This window comes from Polypterus senegalus, chromosome 9, assembly GCF_016835505.1.
Source record: "Polypterus senegalus isolate Bchr_013 chromosome 9, ASM1683550v1, whole genome shotgun sequence".
NCBI lineage: Eukaryota > Metazoa > Chordata > Cladistia > Polypteriformes > Polypteridae > Polypterus > Polypterus senegalus.
The window spans coordinates 30,700,179-30,720,659 of NC_053162.1; positions in this window are offsets into that span (position 1 = coordinate 30,700,179).

Here is a 20,481-nt window from a genome sequence, read left to right on the forward strand (position 1 = left end):
CTACGAAGATATTTCAATGTTCCTTAAACGTTTTGAAGAATCTGCGCTAAGCTTACAGATGGCTTAACTTCTATTACAGAGCTGATTGTGTGGCGATCGGTTACTTGGATAAAGAAAAACAAGGACTGCAGGGGCGGCTACGCCAATATATATTGAGTATAAAACAGAAACAGAAAATAACAACACAGCTAAAAACGCAGCGGCAAATTTTGGCAAAAGTTAAATGCTTGTGTCATGAGCACGAGGCAGCTATGCAGTGTCCGCAACGGACGTGGCCATCCACCGTGCATAAGATACCATATTGACATTGGCGGGCAAAGGGGCCACCGATTCTTCCTCTGCTCAGGGACGCCACAAGCCTGGAGCCGCCCCTGAGTACTGCTGCAATAAATTATTTCATCGAAGGTCGCACACAATCACTGCGCCGTGAAACCCATGTTTAATAACGTGCTTTAACTCCTATCATTATGAAAATGATATCACGTATACATCTTAGTATTTTAGTTATTCAGAGAGCTGTAATATCACAAATGTAATGGACTCTGTGTCCAGTTGGAGGAAGTGAGCTGGTTTAAAAAGCAAGTAGTGATTCACACACATGGAGCACATAGAAGATCACATACAAAACAAAGCATTTAACGTGCTACTTTAATTACGATATGATTTGAGAAACTGGTTAATTAAACGATTTTAAGATGAAGTTTATAATGTTCTACTTTAATGACAAAATAAACTACGTGATTAAAGTGGAAATGTCGAGATTGAAGTTGACATTTCGTGCTTTTTCCCCACTGTGTGCCTTTTTTCTCTGTACCCTAATAAGCTTTCATATGACACTCAGACAGTGGGTACAACTCGCCTTTTCACGGCGACTTTGATATGTGACTTCTTTTTTATTTCCAGCACTGTGCGATTTTGTGAACGTGAGCTTTCAAGTTTCTCCAACACGCTATGTCACTCGATCAATGTCCTTTTGTTGATTATACCACGGTTTAATTAAACAAATAGTATACTTTTCTTTTGCCTCCACTTGGTATTCGCTGAAATTCTTATATTTTCCCCCGTGCTTTTCCCATTGTCTTTTCACAGAAGGCTGAGCTTAAGGACGATTTATATTCATTTGCATATTCAAAGAGGCGTAATTCTGGGAGGAGTTGGGGCGTTACATAAAGCGCGTGCACGAGTGTTACTTTTCACGCTGATCGGGATTTATGTAGCGGAAGAACATGGAAGTTGGAGTACGCACAGATTCCTGCATCTGAATTTTTCTGTGCGTAAGCACATTTCGGCTTTTGTGCTTACGCCATGTTATAGTGCGAATTATACATGAGGCCCCAGCCCACCGTCTATCTACCCAACTCATTCAGTTCAAGTTTATGCCCACATTTACAAATATGACAAATTTTGGGGGAGGAGAGAAAGAGAGCAATCTATTTCTGATCTATCCTTTTTAGCCCCACAATTGTAAGTGCCAACACAACAATAGGCTTCATAACCATAACTCCTGGCAATACTGGAAATGAAGGTTAAAGCTATCATATGTATTAATGTACTAACTTAATTTAAGACTATAAAATGACAACAAAAGTTCAGAAGCAATCTCTCTATGACCAAGCAGTGAACTTTGTGAGCTAGAATGTCAAAGGTCTCAATCACAAATTAAAAAGGAAAAAAGTATTCTCTAACCTAACGGGTCTTAAACCCAAAATAGTATTTTTACAGGATACTCACCTAATCAACTAGGATCAATTTCAGTTGCGAAGAGATTGGACTGACGAAATATTCAACTCCAGCTTTACAAAGAAAACTAGAGGTGTGGGAATCTTATTTCACAGAACAATTTCATTTGCAGTATCAGATGTAGTATCTGATCTTGAAGGGTGATATGTGATGGTGATGGCTAATTTATTTGATAGTAAAGTGATTTTGATATATATCTACTCACCCAATGTGGATGACAGAAACTTCATCCAAAACGTTTTTGAATCCATTCCTAACTTGAAACACATAAAATTAAAATGGTCAAAGACTTTAATTCTGTTTTAAATTCCGACCTGGTTAGGTCTTGAACTACAGGGCCGATAACATCTAATACTACAAAAATAATCACACCATTTTTAACTGCTCATAACTTATAACATAATCAGATCCATGGAGATTTCCAAACCCCTGCTTAAGAGCATATTACTTCTTCTTACCAGTAAATCATTGCTACTCAAGAATTAATTATTTCTTTATATATAACAATTTTTTGCCCACAATCAAATCTTGCAAGTATGACACTATTGTTATCTCCTACCATGCCCCTCTGATCACGGAGCTCAAATCACAATGCCCCACATACTCATCTTGCAGCTGGTGTCTTAACCCCCTGTTATTAGCTGACAAGAACTGTGCAGAATTTATCCAAGCAAATTGATTTCTTTTTAAAGACAAATTCATCCTCAGATGTTTCTGCAGGAATACTCTGGGAAATTCTGAAGGCATTTTTAAGAGGACAGATTATCTCTCCCACAAAAATAAATTGAAAAACCAAAATTACCAGAAAAATCAAGAACACACCAAGTCTCCAAATGAGGCACCTTTTAGGAAAAGACAGGCTTTGCAATCAGAACTCAACCTCTTGACAACAAAAGAAATGGAACAACTCATTTTTAAATCATGACATTATTACTATGAACACAAAGAGAAAGCTAGTAAGATCTTAGCTCAACAAATCCACAAGGAAGTTCGCAATGCAATATCAATAATCACCAACACAGACAGAGATAACATCACTGACCATAAAAATATAATCTACACATTTAAAGACTACAGTAAGTCTGTGTATTCAACACAGTTTGAAAAATACAAGGTATAATCTTATGCGTTTTCTGATACATTACAAATACCACAGCTAGATACTCTCAGTGCAGAGGAATTGGATAAACCTCTGACACTATCAGAATTACTTGATTCTATAAACTCACTTCAGAGCAGGAAAGCACCAGGGGCCTCATGTATAAACTGTGCGTACACACAAAAATGTTGCGTAAGCCCATTTCCACACTCAAATCGCGATGTATAAAACCTAAACTTGCCGTAAAGCCATGCAGATTTTTACGGTAGCTAAATGCTTGGCATACGCAAGTTCTCCACTCGGTTTTGCAAACTGGCGGCACCCAGCATCAAAACAGTGCTACTGTTCAAGTGTGGTTTCTCTTCCTTTTTTAGATCCACATCCCTGACGTGGCTTTATAAATACACTGAAATTAACCGCATAGTGTTAATTAGTTTAATGCATCTGATTGTAATTTCCCTGTAACAATATAATGGTCCATGGAATGACCAAACTATTCCAAATACCATAGCTGTCTTAGCATTGTTGCTCTTACTGCACCTTCTTCTTCTTTCAGCTGCTCCCGTTAGGGGTTGCTACTGCGGATCATCTTTTTCCATATTACTTTCACTGCACCACTCGGAGTATTTTTATCACTGTATCTGAGTGGGGAAATCACAGCTCTACAGCAGCTGATTGGAAAGAGAATTATCGGTATTATTACAGCATCAAGCACACACTGCCTCAGCCATGCTGTCTATTGAATTGCTCTCATACGACAAACGCTTCAGAGCCTTTCCTGTACGGACCTCGCGGTTCAGAAACAGTTTCATCCCAAGAACTATAAACACACTCAATCAGTCCATCAAGTGCTCCTTGTAGAACTGTTTGTACTTATAAGTACAATCATCTCACTGTAAACTTGCGATACAGTTATAATATTGCACAACCTGAGCTACTTTATAAAGCGCGTATTTACATATGATGACAATATCATTTTTAAGATGAAATGCAGCAAAATTTGTTTATTATATTATACAGATAAAACTTTAACTTAATTTAAATAATCTATATTGTTAATAATTAAACATTTGAGGACACAGTGCCGCAGTCCTAGCAAGCCGCTGGCGCTCCGTTAATGGATTGTTCCTGCCTTGCGCTGTATTCTTGCTGGTGCTGGCGTGACACTGGCAGGATAGATGGATAGAATAATTAAACGTACTACGAAGATATTTTGATGTTCCTTAAAAGTTTTGAGGAATCGTCATTCTAAGCTTACAGATGGCTTAACGCCTCTTACAGAGCTGATTGTGTGGCGATTGGGTATTTGGAGAAAGAAGAGTAAGGACAGGAATTGGGGGTTAATACATTTGAAAGAGACAGTACTGCTACAATAAATTATTTCATCGAAGGTTGCGCACGGCGCAACAAGCATCTTGCATGAGGCATTAACAATCACTGTGCCATTGTGTTCCCATGTTTAATAACATGCTTTAGCTCCTATCATTATGAAAATTATATCAAGTATATATCTCAGTATTTTAATTATTCAGAGAGCTGTAATATTACCGATGTAATGGATTCGGCGTCCTGTCGGAGGAAGAGAAAGCCAGTTTAAGAAGCTCGTAGTGATTCACACACATAGAGCACACAGAAGGTCAAATACAAAACAATGCATTTAACGTGATACTTTAGCTACAATGGGATTTGAGAAATTAGTAAATTAAATGATTTTAAGATGAAGTTTATGATGTTCTACTTTAATGACAAGATAAACTACGTGATTAAAGTGGAAATTTCAAGATTAAAGTTGACATTTCGTGCTTTTTTCCCCACTATGTGCCGATTTTTTTTTCTCTGTACCCTAATAAGCTTTCATATGACACTCCGACCGTGGGCTACGACTCTCCTTTTCACGGCGACTTTGATATCTGACAGCTTCTTTTTTATTTCAGGCACTGTGTGACTTTGTGAACTTGAGCTTTCGAGTTTCTCCGACACTCTATGTCACTCAATCAACTTCCTTTTGTTGTTTATATCACTGTTTAGACCAACAAATAGTACGTTTTCCTTGCCTCCACTTGGTATTCTCTGAAATTCTTCTATTTCCCCCCATGCTTTTGCCATTGCTTTTTTGCAGAACGCTGAGCTTAAAGGCTATTTATATTGATTTGTATATTCAAAGCGGCGTAATTCTGGGAGGAGTTTGGGGAGTGGCAGCAGGCGCGTGCATGTGCGTTACTTTTCACGCTGACAGTAATTAATGGAGCAGAAGAACGTGGAAGTTGACGAACACACAGATTTATGTATCTGGATTTTTTTGTATGTGTGCACAGTTCCACATTTGTCTTTACACCATATTTTAGTGTGAATTCTACGCACGGGCCTTATGCATGAGGCCTCAGGTCCTGATGGCTACCCTGCTGAATTTTATAAAAAAATTTCAGTTAAGTTAGCTCTCCTTTTATTAGCAACATTTATAGAAGCCTGAGACAATAAAATTCTACCTCAAACTTTTCACCAAGCATTAATTAACATTTTTTCTAAGACTTAATACAACGTGCATCATATAGACCAATCTCACTTCTGAGTAATGATGTCAGGATAATCTCCAAAGTTCTAGCTAAAAGGATTGAGAAAGTGTTTATTCTAGTAATATCACAAGACCAAACCAGATTTATTAAATTTAGACACTTAGCCTCCAATCTTCTATGCCTATTTAATGTAATATATTCACCTAACACTCCAGAGGTCTGATTATCTTTGGATGCAGAAAAAGCAATTGATATGGTTGAATGAGATTACCTATTTACCACTCTGCATAAATTTGGTTTTGGCCCTAACATATGTGCATGGATCAAACTACTGTATACCAGTCCAGAAGTTTCAGTTTTTACTAATAACACTGTCTCGGACTAGAATACGGTACTAAATGACGATGCCTCCTGTTACTACTGCTATTTGCAATCAGCATTGGGCCATTGGCTGTTCACTTTTGAAATGCATCAGAGATAAAGGGGATTTTCAGAGAAGGACTTGAACAAAAAATATCACTATATGCAGATGATATTGTACTGTATATATCAGACCCACAAAATTATGTGTCCGCAGCCCTAACTGCACCGGCAGAATTTTAAAAGATATCTGGACTCAAAATTAATTTAAACAAAAGTGTGTTTTTTCCAGTGAATTCTCTAGCAAACAACATTAGATTGGACACCTTCCCTTTTATCATAGTAGATCAGTTTAAATACCTAGGGGTAAACATTACAAGTAAATATGAATCTCTTTTTCAACAAAATTTTGCTCTCTGCTTGGAAAAACTAAAATAAGACATGCATAGATGGTCTCTCCCTCCATCTTACTTTAGCAGGGAGAAGTAATACTATCAAGATAAATATCCTCCCTAAGCTTTTAAAACATCCCCATGTATATTAACAGATAATTTTTTAAGAAAATAGATTCAATCATAACTTCATTCATTTGGAATTCGAAATATCCACCCATCCAAATCAGAAGATGTCATGGCATCTATACAAGCTATAAAAACCTGAACATTGACACAAATAGATAAACACACATTAGCTTGATCAGCAATAGAAATGAAATCCTGCAGTACATCTTAATATTCCCTGGTTTGTGCCCCAGTAAATACAAGGTATCGTCAATATATTAACAACCCAATTCTGCTTCATTCATTCAATTAGAATATGGAATCAATGTAGAAAGTAATTCAGGTCAGAGAATATTTTATATGTGGCACCTCTGCATGATAACCACCTTTTAACACCCTTTCAAACTGACACAGTTTTTAATGTTTGGAAAACATATGGGATTAGACCATTTAGAGATCTATATATAAATAATGTCTTTGCATCCTATGAACAACCACATGGCAAATTTAATTTCTCATTAAGACCATTTTTCCACTATCTCCAAATTAGAAACTTTGCTAAATCAAATCTGCCTAATTTTCCTCACCTTCTATCTATTTCTATTCTGGAAGAAATATTGATAGCACTAGAGTGTTGTACCGTGTTAGCTATAGAAAGTAGGGTGAAATGACACCTTTTATTGGCTAACTAAATAGATTACAAATGCAAGCTTTTAAGGCCCCTTTATCAGGCAAGGTGTAACAAAGAAACTTAAAAATACTCTAGCTTATATTAAGACAGCAAAGGGAAATTATTTTTCTTATTATCTTAGACATATTGATCAGTCTTGAAGATTCAGACAGCATGTCTAAAATATATAGAACCATTTTAAAGTCCCTTCCTTTTAAAGATCCCAAAGTACAGTGGGAAAAGGATCTCTCACAGAACATTTAAAACTGTTCAAAAATGTTTCCAGAGCAAGATCCATCCTGAGATTGTTGCAATCAAGCTCCAGCCTCACTAGGCAACATGTTTTGGGCATGTACCAAATGAACATCATTCTGGGCAACATTTTTTAAATGCTGCCCTATCAGATAGCCTTGGTGTCACAATCACTCTTTATTAGCTCTGTTTGGTGTACTCCTGGATGGGCTTAAAGTGGAGAAGGACAAACAAGCTGCAATTGCCTTTACTTCACTATTAGCACATAGACTTTTCTTGCTGAACTTGAAGAATCCTAGCCAACCTCTTTTATGGGTATCTGATGCTATTTACTATTTGAAATTGGAAAAATCTAATTCTCATTTAGAGGATCTGTTCAACACTTTTTAAAACGTGTCAAGATCTTATCAGTAACATTTTAGAAGGAATTATATTGGGGGTAAGGATTTCTTTCCCTCTTTACTACTCTCAAAGTTTTACTCTGGCTGTTGGCCTTCCTGTCTTTCTCATGGTTGGTGGTTGAAGTGAATTTAGTTTTGTTTAAGTTTGACTTGATTGTATAGAAAGTTACATGCTTTTAATAAATTTAATAAAAGATTAAAAAAATAATAAAATAAAATAAAATAATACACTACTATTTTATAATAATACAAAACCATGAGCAATATGTATACAGGTTAGTATTCACACACATCTGTACACATAAACATTCATACATGAAAATGTTTAAAGTTATTGACTCATTGTACTTTAAGGTTCCAAATGGTACTGGGCTAAATCCCTAGTTTTATGTCCATCCTGTGTCTGTGTGGTTGGTTTTCCTACTTGAATTTTCAAACTTCACATCCCAAAGGCATATTGGTTGGGTTAGCTGGTGACTCATAATTGGTACTGTATAAGTGAGTCAGTGTTTATCAGAATACCATGTGATAGAAGGGGGACCAGTTACAAGGTTGGTTCCAGACCTGTGTCCAATTTGTCTGGGGATAGCCGATATGCTCTACGATGTACTAAACAAATTTGAAAATAGATGAATGGAAAGATCTGCAGTGGGCTGGTGCCCTGCCTGGGGTTTGTTTCCTGCCTTGCTCCCTCTGTTGGCTGGGACTGGCTCCAGCAGACCCACGTTAGGATATAGCAGGTTGGATAATGGATGGATGGATTGATGAATGGAAAGATATGTGATATTATATTGGTTATTGACTAAATCTGTTCCTTGATTGCTTAACCCAGTGATTCCCGGGTTACCTGCAGCTGGCATACTTCCTTGAACCCCAGACATCGCTAGTCATGAACAGAGGTGGACTGGTCAATGAGATCACAACACAGCAAGGGGTAGTATACAAGTGCTCATAGTGCTTTTTATTTTCCAGCAACAAAACAAACTATGCAGTGCAAGTCTTTTAGTTAATAAATAAATAAATAAATAATCCATGGTAAAACCAGTGTCCCTTTGGATGTTAAAATTCAATCAAATAAATATCCCAATAAATAGATAAAAGTGAGAATTTCAAACACAGGATCTTTTCCACTTCTGAGCCTCTATGCTTCCTTCTAAAACCAACACCTCCTCAGCTCACCCTTTTTGCTCAGTATGAGGAAACATCCTCTGACAGGCATTGTCAATTTTTAAAAAATGTTATCAAAGATCTCAAATAGTAGAATACGGGCATCATAAATCACACACACACACAAGATTAAAAAAAAAACAGACCTGGGCTCTCATTCCTAATGCAAAACATGGCGTACAGACAAAAGTGGAGATGTGCATAGGCACAAAAAACTTCAGATGCACAAAACCGAGCGTAAGCCATCTTCCATGCACTTTCACTCCATAAATCCCAATTGGCGTGAAAAGTAACGCAGGTGCATGAGTCTGCCGTCCCACCCCAACATCTCCCAGAATTTTACATATTTCAATGTGCAAATCAATATAAATATCACCTTACCCATTCAGTGTTTGGTTTAAAGACAATGGCATAAGCAGATGTAAAGCTGAATTTCAGCAAATGCGAAGTGGAGGCAAGGAAATATGTACAATTTGTTGGCTTAAGCAGTGGTATAAATAATAAAATGAAGTTGATCTAGTGATACACCATGGCGGAGACACTCAAAGGTTCACGTTCAGAAAGTCAAAAGAAGAGGCCAGATATGAAAGTCACCATGAAGAGGAGAGTCGTAGCCCACTGACTGGTACTATTTTAGCCAAAGCTGTCGATGAACTAGCAGCTTTGTCATGGCTTTTGGTCTGTGTGTTCCTGTTTTGTGATTTTTGCTTTATTTGGATTTATTGACTTTGATTTGTACTTCTTTTTTTTTTGTTGTTGTTTTCGAGATCCATTTGTCAGAGCAGTGAGGGGGATCATCAGTTTGGTTGTGTGTGTGTCTGGGGGAGTAATCAAGAAAACCTCTGGAGCAATGCTTGTAGAGTGCTTAATGAACAAGTAGCGACCCACCTTGCAAACCATCCACAACCCATTGCCATTAAATACAAAAGTAACTCATAACCCAACAGCAGAAACTACCGATTTATTTTGGATCACGACCCATAGTTTAAGAAACCCTGCTTTAAATGTAATGTTTCTATTGATTTCTGATTCGTTTTGTTTGCTTTAGGTTTTTGCCTCTTAGGCAAAACCTATTTTTGTCCTGTTTCCTGCCCTGTCTTTTTGATATTCTTTTTCTGCAAACTAAATGCATAATTATAAGAGAACTTTCTCTTTGTTGTCTTTGAGACCAGATGTTCATGGGTTTCCTCTAATCCAGCTAGGTTTCATGAGTTTTTTCTGTTTCTATGTTGTTTTTTTAATTTTACATTATTTTTCATATTATTATTATTTCTGCTAGATTTGTTTATTATTTATTAATGACATATTATCCCTTTAAATGTGTGGCAATTCTTTGAACTTTGTAGGTGTAGTGACACCGCTGTAGCTGGGGCCTCCCATGGCTTTATAAGGGGCCGATAGGAAAGGATTCAGCAGTAGTTCAGTAAAGTTGTCAAAAGTGAATATTTGTTTGGTGGATTTTCTGTTTTTCTGATTATTTTCTGGTTTATGATTATAGGTAGTGTTTTGGGAATTGTTCTTTGTAGATTACATTTTAGCCAACTTTTAGGCAACTCACTTTTTTGTCTTGTATGAGACTCCACTCCACAAAAGAAGAACTTTCATTTTTTAAAAGCCTGAGTCTCATTTTTGAGACTGACTCCCCTATTGTGCTTCATGGTGGCAGAACCTACAACACCCTGTATTAGCCACCCCCAAATTCAACTAGCAGGCTTCTGACCTGTACAGACCCAAACGGCTCAGACTTAGAAACTAAGAAAAAGTAAGGCAAGAACAAAAAAGCAAAAAATACTCTTTTGTACATATAAAAGCAAGTAAGTCCAATGGAATACCATGTCCAGAAGACAGTCTCTTCAAATGTTGACGGGGTCAAAAACCAAAATCAAAAATACAAGAATTGAAAAAAAAAAATCAATGCTAAAGCTGTAGTGAGAACTGCTATTTTCCTTTAAATACTTACTGGAGCAAATATCAAAGCTTCACAATTATGCGGTCAGGCTCAACACATATGAGACAGAACAGGTATCAAATGAAATTACTACATGCTAAATGTTGTTTGTAATACAGTAGCAAAGTAATTCATAAAAAAACACAATATTACATAAATATAGCATAGAAAAAAACTAAACCAGTAACAGATCTAAAAAATAATGTAAACAAAATCAATCTTGAGCCCAGGCAACAACCCTGATTGAACAATGACAGTTATAAGATTTGCAATGCTCACAGCGGAAAAATGAATAAAAAAGAAAACAGTTAACTGCATTAATGGTCTAAAAAAGTTCTGACATGCTGACGACAATCCTCAATAGAAGAATTTTGCAATGTTTGCAGAAGGTCAAAGTGATGGGAAAGGTTAGGGTCAGGGTCAGGGTTAGGGCAAGAGGAAAAGTTAAGGTTTGATTTGGGAGGCCTGTCCCTTTCAGACTTGAGGCAGAGGTTAGGATTTGCTCAAGAAAGGTCTTGTTAAGAGTTTACTGTGGAGATGTGAAAATGATGTCAGTAGAATGGAATCGGCTGAGCCATTCTTTGGGACATTCTGTGCTTTAATTGTAAAATATTATTTTTGCACAAAGTAAATAAATACAGGAATTTCCAATGAAAAAATATATATTTTTTTGCCATACACTATCCACATGAATTAAAAATAGTAAATTATTACCATTTAATGCAGATGGTATCTATTTACTTATTTTCACTGAATAGCTTATTAAAGACACTCTGTGTTTAAACTTGAATTGACAAGGCTTTTTACAGTACATCAATATATTATTTTCAGCAAGCACATCATTTATTTCATTATTTTATTTATTGTCCGAAGTTATCAATTATTATATAAATTGAAATAATTAGGTTAGGTGACCTTGAGTAGTAGGTGTGATTGTGTGCACTTGGGCCATCCAATGTTGCTGGATTTGCTGGATTTTGAACTTGATTATGTTATGTTATTTTACACCGAACTAGATGAGAAATTGATGATGCCAATGGAAAGTTGTTAATGATAAATCTTGCACAAATGCTATAAAGTTTTACTTCACACAGAAAACCACAGATGCATGGCATAAGTTGTAGACAGCAAGGCTTTGGAGATCTGTAAAACTCAATTTGAAGTTATTGTGGTGAAATCAGATAAATGTTGTGCTTTTGTGGCATCCGGCTGGGGGTGGGCTTGTACCTACTCCAGACCGCGAGGTGGCGACCGCCCTGGTTGTATTGGGGGCCACGGGTAGAGGGCTTGGAAGCCCAACCCTTAGGGGCCCATGGCCACTGCCAGGCGGCACCCCAGTGCCTGAAGAAACCTGGAGCCCAGCACTTCCGCCACACCAGGAAGTGCTGGGGGGAAGAAGACAGGGGACACCCGGATGGCTTCTGGGAGCGCAGCCGGCACTTCTGCCACACTGGGGCGTGTCTGCGGAGGAATGCCGGGAAGCAGCTGAAGCCCATCCGGGTTCCTATATAAGGGGCCGCCTCCCTTCTTTCAGTAACGGAAGTCGGGTGGAAGAAGGACGGAGCTAAAGAGAGGACTGGAGGCGGCCAGGAGAAAGGCAGTTGGACTGTGAGGCCTGGACTTTGGGGGATCGTTGCAAGAGGCATTGGGACGTGCACTGAATTGTAAATAGTGTTTATTGTAAATAAATGGGTGTGTTGGGTGAGATACCGTTGTCCGTCTGTCTGTTTCCGGGCCATGTTCCACACTTTGTTAAGCTTAATTGCCTGTTCTCATCATTATTTTTTTTAAATGTTCCAATATACAGTACACTGGATTTGTGAACATTGTTTAATTTAGATCTTTAAATTAATTGGGGAATGAATTACTTCATATTATATTAAAGTTTTATATTATACTAGCCGTGTAAGCCCATGCGGTAGAAAGCCCGGTGTCCTAGAAACTTGAAATCGCCAGAAAATAAACTGAAATGTAGAGATGTCAGGTAATTGAAAGGAACTACTCTGGACATCTCTCTCCTAGGAGGATTCGATTTGCTCACCTCGCTTGTGTATTAGCAGCAGGAGGAAAAGTAAAAGGAATACTTTTAGTTTGCTGATGTTAGTGGCTAAGCGACTTTGTCTTTCTTCTGAGATTTCGTTTTGCTGACGTGCTGGTCTCTTTGGGTTATTAGTGGCTAAGCGAGTTTTCTCTTTCCTCGGAGGCGGAGCCCTTACCCCCGACTCCACCTCTTACTTCCTGGCCAGACAGACAGACACACACAATTCCACGCGTAGACCTTTAATTATAAGATATTGTATATATATATATATATATATTTCATTAACTTTTACAGGCTTGTGTTGCTCCTTCTAAAGGATGTGACTTAGGCTTATATTTTTTAAACATGGATTTCTCATGCCAATTTCAAAATATAGGGTTTTGTAAAATATAATGGTTTCTTTTAAAAGTTTTTCTAGTAAAGTGAATGTGGCTTTGTTGACAGACCTGGGTTGAAGGTTACTGACATATTTCTGATTTATGTCTGTTTGACAAAAATCCAGTTGGAGCAATTTAAATCTATAAAGTCAAACCTCAGTTATTTTGCAATATACTATATGACGCAGGTGGGTGGCCATTTACACCATTTCAGGGTTTCATTGTTTTCAAATTTCTTTAGGTGACCAAATGGTAGCAGTCAATGCACAACTGTTTCATCTGGAAGGTCACAGTCACTACCTGTTTATGGAGGAGTTTGAGCAGCTAGAATGGTTCTCTTCCTTATCTGCTCCACTCATTTGTATTGGAAAAGAAACTTTGTTACCGTATATGCTTTACGTTGTGTCTTGTTAACTGGTTTATTGCATTCTGCAGCACAAACCAATACCAAGGACCATGGATTCATCCTTCCAATTAACACAAGCCCCACCTCTGATAACAGATTATTATTTAGAAATTACAAGTGCTCCTCATCACCACCTACATTCTGGATTAGGTCTGCTTATACTTTGTTCACATTATCTACGTTTTTTTTTCCCTTTAATTTGGAATCAAAACGTTAAAGAAAAACACTTCTCAAACAAGCAAATGAGAATTACATAGCCAACACAGTAATTTGCTTTGTAAACATTCAAACAAGTACAAAAAATATATATTTTTCTCCTTCCATGCAATTGAAGGTCACTGAATTTGTCGATTATCTCTTGCTATTAATTTCACTTTGCTACTTTCTCTGCACAGTCAGCCTTTCATTCACTGAAGCAAGTGTAGGTCCACCGTAATGATCAAGAGCCCTGTTGAACCTCCACCCCCACCCCCCTTGTAAACAGGCACCTAGGCCGAACAGTGCACCACATTGTTACCTCTCCTGCCTTCCTCAGGAACAGGATATTATGGAACTCCACCTTTCACATGCCACATTAGCACAGAAAAACACTGAAGTTCTCATTCTCGCCTTCCCTGCCGAGTGGCATGCCAGTTCCTGAGTCTCTCTTTTCAAGCCCATCTATTGCCTCTTAGTTATCTTCATGACTTTAAATATAAAACTTAAGAGCTACAAACCTATTTAAGAAGAAAGACGTCCAAAGACATGTGGTTCAGAAAGGCCGACACATCTACCAGGAAGATAGCTAATCGCTGTAACTTGCAGTTAGGCTCTGAAATTTTCATTTGGCGAGCCTATAGTTTAATATGATAAAACACTCATCTAAAGCACACAAATCTTCAGTGTTTCTTATAGATCAGACATGTCTATAACTGGATTACACTATTGTCACTACATAATCCAAATAAGATTATTCAGTAAAAGCTGAGGCAGGTGTGTCAGTCATATGATACACAGGTCTGCTGAGGCAACTTAATGAGGAAGGAAACGCTGCACAGATTGACGGATTGACCTCACACCCTGTTTAAACTCTCACTCCACATCTTACCAGCTGCTCCCTGTTAGCCATGATGCTCACAGGTTTTCCTCTTTTACACCAAAACCAATTATTGCAATAACTATCCTTACTGTGTTCATTACACTTTTCATTGGAGCAAGTGAAAATTGCTAATGGTTTCCAAGTTATTTAACTAACATACTGAGCATCCAAAGCTCTCTTATCTTTTATCACAGGTTTCTTGAGTTGCAGTTTCAGCTTTTGGATATACAGTAGAGGCATTGCTAATTGCCTGTGAGATAGGGCGGGAAAGACAAAGCTAAGGAGGGTCCCATTCAATACGAGCTGGGAACTCAACATGTACACGCTAAAAAGTATATATATGCCATTAGAATGTTATACAGCTATACAGTATATCATATTAATACTTGTCTACTATCAAGAGCAATTCTGTAGCATTTACTTATCTTGCTCAACTGGAAGAGTCCTAACTCTCCCCTTTTAAGTCAGTGGGTAACTGATGTTATATATTATTTGAAATTGGAAAAAATCAAATTCCCACTTAGAGGATCTGTGCAGAAATTTTTCAGAACCCGGCAGGATCTAATCAATAATATTTTAGAATAAGCCTTTAAAGCAGCGTTTCTCAACCTTTAAGTACTTGCGACCCGAGTTTTCATAACAGTTTTAATCGCGTCCCCCCTAACATTTTTTTTGAAATGTAGATGTATATTTTATTATACCTACTTAACTTTTATCGACATTTATCTAACTCTATATTTATTGTCCTAGTATATTTTTGTTACTTCACGTCCCCCTAGGGGGGCCCGCCCCACAGGTTGAGAACCACTGTTTTAAAGCACAGAGGAAGCAGATTCTCTCCCTATTCCTTTTTTTTCTTCTTTTTCTTCTCCATTCATCTATATTCACTTATTAATTTATTTATTTTCTTATTTTTACTAGGCTTAAGTTTTATGCTGCTGCCCATGCTCTCTTTCTCAGGGGTGGGGGTTGATTTATTTTCAATCCTATTCTTGTAAAATTGATCTATTTGTATGGAATGTTGTGTGATTAAAATTAAAAGAAAAAAAATGTAGGTCATCAGTTTCGAAGCTCAGTATCATAAGACAAAGGAAGCTTATTGATTAATTTGTACATTTTAAGGAGTGCTGCGATAGACATACACACATGCACACATAGATCAGGGCAGGTTCTTGACCACACACATTTGAGAAGTGCAATGTATTTTTCTGTCATTTTGATTATGGCATCGCAATATGGCGTAAGAGCAGAAAATAGAGCACCTGTGGTAATATATTGTTCACTTTTACTACTACTCCAGTGATGTCTTTGAATTCCAATGGATAATCTAATGTTACAGAAAGTTTTTTCCCTTGCAACATGTTATGTTTATCTTTAGCACATGCAATGTCTAGATGGGTCCCAAAGACTTTTCATTCAATGACTTGCTCCCTGTTGAGTACTGTCTAGTCTGTGCATGCGACACACATTTACATGAGGCTTTGAATTGGTGACACTCGGTGAGCTGTCTAATTGTTTCCACACACTTTTAAGCACAATTTACTCATGGGTTTGCATGTCTGACTCTCCCAGACTACTTACCCCAAGGCCTAACTCTGGAATCAGACTTGAACTGGCTTGTTGTGAGGGTAGTGTGACTCATGATTGTTAGGTGTCAAGAGGAAACCAACGACACTCTTGTGAAAGTTCAGATTTGGTCCTTTATTCTGTTGCAGTGCAATAATTGACACTTACTGTTCCAGTAATTTTGCGTTGTATCAAACTGTTTTGGCCAGGCTTCTGGCACAGAAATAGTTTTTTTTTTTCCACAAAGTTCCCACATCTTTTTACCAACAAAGAAAGATAAACTTACATTACATTGATTTTGATATCTTTGGTAAAGGAGAAATGAAAATTGTAACAATGAATATGACTTTCAATAGGAAAAGTGATATTCTAATAGTATGACCCCATTACATTTATCATATTTTGATCTCATGCTTGGTTGGTTAAGCTTTTGATTTAGTGCACTGAGATTTTCACTTGTGTAGACTAGGTTTCTGCTTCACTCTAAAAGAAAATACCTGACTTCCGCTACTCATAATAAACACTTGCAAGAGGACTTCCTTAATAGTTCTCATCCAACACAATACACTATACAGAGTTTTGGTTTCCCTAGCTAGCCAAGTAAGAGTGATTGTGGATGTGTGTGAGATTGTGCCCAGTTTTGAGCCCACCACCCCCATGCCCATCCACCCCTTTGCCCCATAAACTCACTCTTATATTTCTGGAATCCTTCCAGGGCTTTCCTCGCCATATGGCGTGGACTGACCTCTTGCTGAAAAAGCCTATTGGCTGATATTACATGACTGTTATGAAACAAGGCCAGTGATCATGAGTAATATTGAGATATTATGATGTCGTCCAAACATTACTACTGTCAAACACATGCACATGGAAGGCAGCTAAAGGGCTTGAGTAAGGGCAATTCCGAATCAGACCAGGATGTGACAGAGTGCACTGACTCTTTTTCTCCCTTTCCTGCAGACCATTCATGGGGTATTCCACCTGGTCCTCTTGACGTCACTTCCAGGACCGAACCTATGGAAGACGGCCTTGCCAGCTCCGACCCCTGTGATGTCACGTCCAGGCTCGAGCCTATGGTTGAAGAACCTTTGACCTCATTTCCTGTCTTCCCTTTTAAAAGACTCCACCTTTTCCCTATTCCCTCAGTTCTGTTTTGTGCACATCAGTGCTGTATTCATTTTTCGACATTGCAGCCAGGATACCAATTATACGGGTGTCTGCCCCAAAACCTTGCTATGGCTTTGTGTGGAGTTTGCGACACTACATTGTTGACATGCAGCTGAATAAATCCATCCACTCATGGGGCTTCTGCTATATTCTAAATCTCTGATCAGCATGAATCATCGCTAACCAGGATACTCTGGACCAGGTGATAATGTTTAAATCCTCTTAAATCTAGTGGTGTGATCCTTACCAAAACTAATCATCCTGTTAGTTACCAGAAGGAACAGATCTCTGGTGCATTAACTGTTGGTGTTTCCTACTGACGACAAGACTTTTCTTTGGTATGAGTGAATGAGGTTCTTCTATTAGATGCATGGCTTCAGTAGGTTTAAACAATTTTATATGGAAGGACCAAAAATTGGCAACCGAATAAACAAAATCAAGGTTACTAGCCAGGCAAAAGTTGAAAATCCAAATTATTCATTAAAAACGCTGTTTGTTCTTGCAAAGAAAACCAAATTCTTGCTCACTGACAAGTCTTTAGTTTCTTTTCACAAAGTGCAGAAAGTCAGTGAGCATTCACTTCACCCATAAGTAAGATGTCTGCCAGGACCATGGGAACACACCGCCTTGAAGTTTTCCTCTATGTGTGCAGAACACACCCCCATTAACAAATGGCAACATAGCAAGCATACCTGTAAATGGCAACATTTGGTGATACCATAACTGCCCAGCTTCGCATGAAATAAAAAGAAAAAGAATTCAAATAAAATAAATCCATGACGATTTCCTTATATTTAACTTGGTAACATAACTCTAGACAAAATGTTTTAGCCACCATTAGTCCTTTGTTTCCTTGAATCACTGCTGCTGTCATAAATAGGGGAGGATTTTATGATGCCACATGCTGACCACAGCCAATCCCTTGAACAGCAATGGCCTGTTGTCAACAACAAAATGACAATGACTGTAACAAGTACAGCCTAAAATGGCAGTGGCCTCAGGAAAATGACATTATTTCATGAGAAAAAATCTAAATAATGGAAAAGCAATGCTAATTTACACCAAATATACACAAAAATTAAAGTAGATAATACCCACAATTCATAAATGTAGCCATAAGAGGTAAGGGTGGACAAAAAGCTAAGTGGTAAGAAAGGGTGTTTTATCAGGTACTTGAGTGGTGGGAAAATGGACAATTAATTTTGGACAAAGATTAACACTTTACTAGTAAAGCTCAAAGGTGCAGCAGGTTTTTATTGTTTTATAACTTTTCTGTAGTTTCTGTTCTCTATTTGTTTATCGTTTCTCATACAAGGATTCCTAACGACCTTTAAAATATACAGTTTTGCAAATGCATTATGATTCATCTCAAAGCTCATCACCTCCACCTTGTGGAATCATTTCAAGAGTAATCAGATTTTGTGGGCTAATGTTCGTGGTCCCCAGAAAGGTTGTGTTTGTTACATTTAGGCACATGGTTGTTACCTGCACTTCAGTGTTGCATCGCATATTTCGTTTCTCTAGATGACTTTTAATTTAGGGCCATCATTTGCCAAATATAACAGGAAAAAATAGTGTATTTATTTTATTGTTCTGGTTACTTACATGCAAGTGCTTAGCGACTCTTTTACTTTGATTTACTATTTTAGTTTTTAAGGTTTTTTTGTGAAGTTGAAAGGCATAAGTATGCCTGAAAACGAGACGCTCCTCTTCTGTGCCATTATCTACTTGACTGGGATCAATTTTTCATCGTTGTTCCTTTGCGCACATTCCTACACCAGTGGCAACTGTGTCTTTATAAAAGAAATGACATTGTTAATAGTAATGGTAGTATTGATCTAAATGCAGTCATTAGAGGTATTTGCCAATTTGACATTTTCAATATGAGCTCTTGATTGATTTCAGTTTTACCTGTTGATCAACACCTAAACAGGAACAGGTTCAAGATTTTATTTTTACAATTTATGATTTGGTGTTCCAGTTTTGTGTATCGAAGGCATTTACAATACCACGCTGCTATGCCACATGAACGCATATATACATCCACACATCTGCACTGCAATGTCTGACATGACAACTTCCATCATCTACAAAACGTTTCAGTCATCAGCACCGTGCTTATTGTAAGCAAAGTAAGATTCTGTGCATTTTGTCTTCTGGTCTGTTAGAGCAGTGTTTCTCAACCTTTTTAGTGTCACAATCCACTTTTTCCCAGAGCAGGTGGAGGGGCTTTGTTGAGCGTGATTGTCAAAACTGCAACATACCCTGACCCGCTTCGCAGTCCACCACAACCCACTACCATTATAAACAATATCAACTCCCGATCAACTTTTGGACCCAGTAGTTGAGAAACACCATGTTAGAGCGTATCATTGTTAAGAAATTCTGCTGCATCTTTGTTAATCTTTAGTTCAATGTTTACATGTATTTGTGCTGCCATTCTTTCTGTCTTGTTTATTTTTATCTTTTAATCTTGACATTGGTGCATGAAAGTTTTGTGAATTGTGATATCATTTTTTTAGGTAACACCATATTGTTATTAGCAATCATATCCATTACTGGTCATTAGATCCAACAACAATGCATTATGTGACATCATTACACAGCCTTTATGTAAGATGGTGCTACACATGGTTTTTCTGTCCAAACCTGGTTCGGAGAACCTTCTATAAAATCGCCTTTAGAAAGTGTTAGTTAAGGAAGTGAAAACCAGTTAATGCTTAGAACTCTTTTAACTATGGGTTTTGATTTTGTTTCGACTACGGTGATTGGCTTTTTTGGATGTTACAGTACCTGATTACTTACCCTTCTTTCAGTTGACCCAAGTCAGGGTCTAGAGTTCTTTAACAATCAGGTTAGACACCCATGGCCATGTAAAGAAATATGCATCAGCTGTCTTATTGTAAACAAATAGGTATGGAAAATTAATTTCTTGGAAATGAACAAAAGAAATCCTCTGTTGGAAAAATAACAAATAAGGAATAATAATGAAAAAGCAAGAAATTATGCTTTCAACAGGGAAAATTAGTTGTTTGTAGTACAAGCAAACTTTGGAATGTGAATCCACAGCGAAGATGGTAGCTGTGGCATACAGGGAAGATAAAGAACCAAAGAAGAAGAAAAAAAAAAGATATTAGAAATGTCTTACTGTAAGAAACGAATAAAGCATTTGGAAATATTCATAGGAGATTTTAAT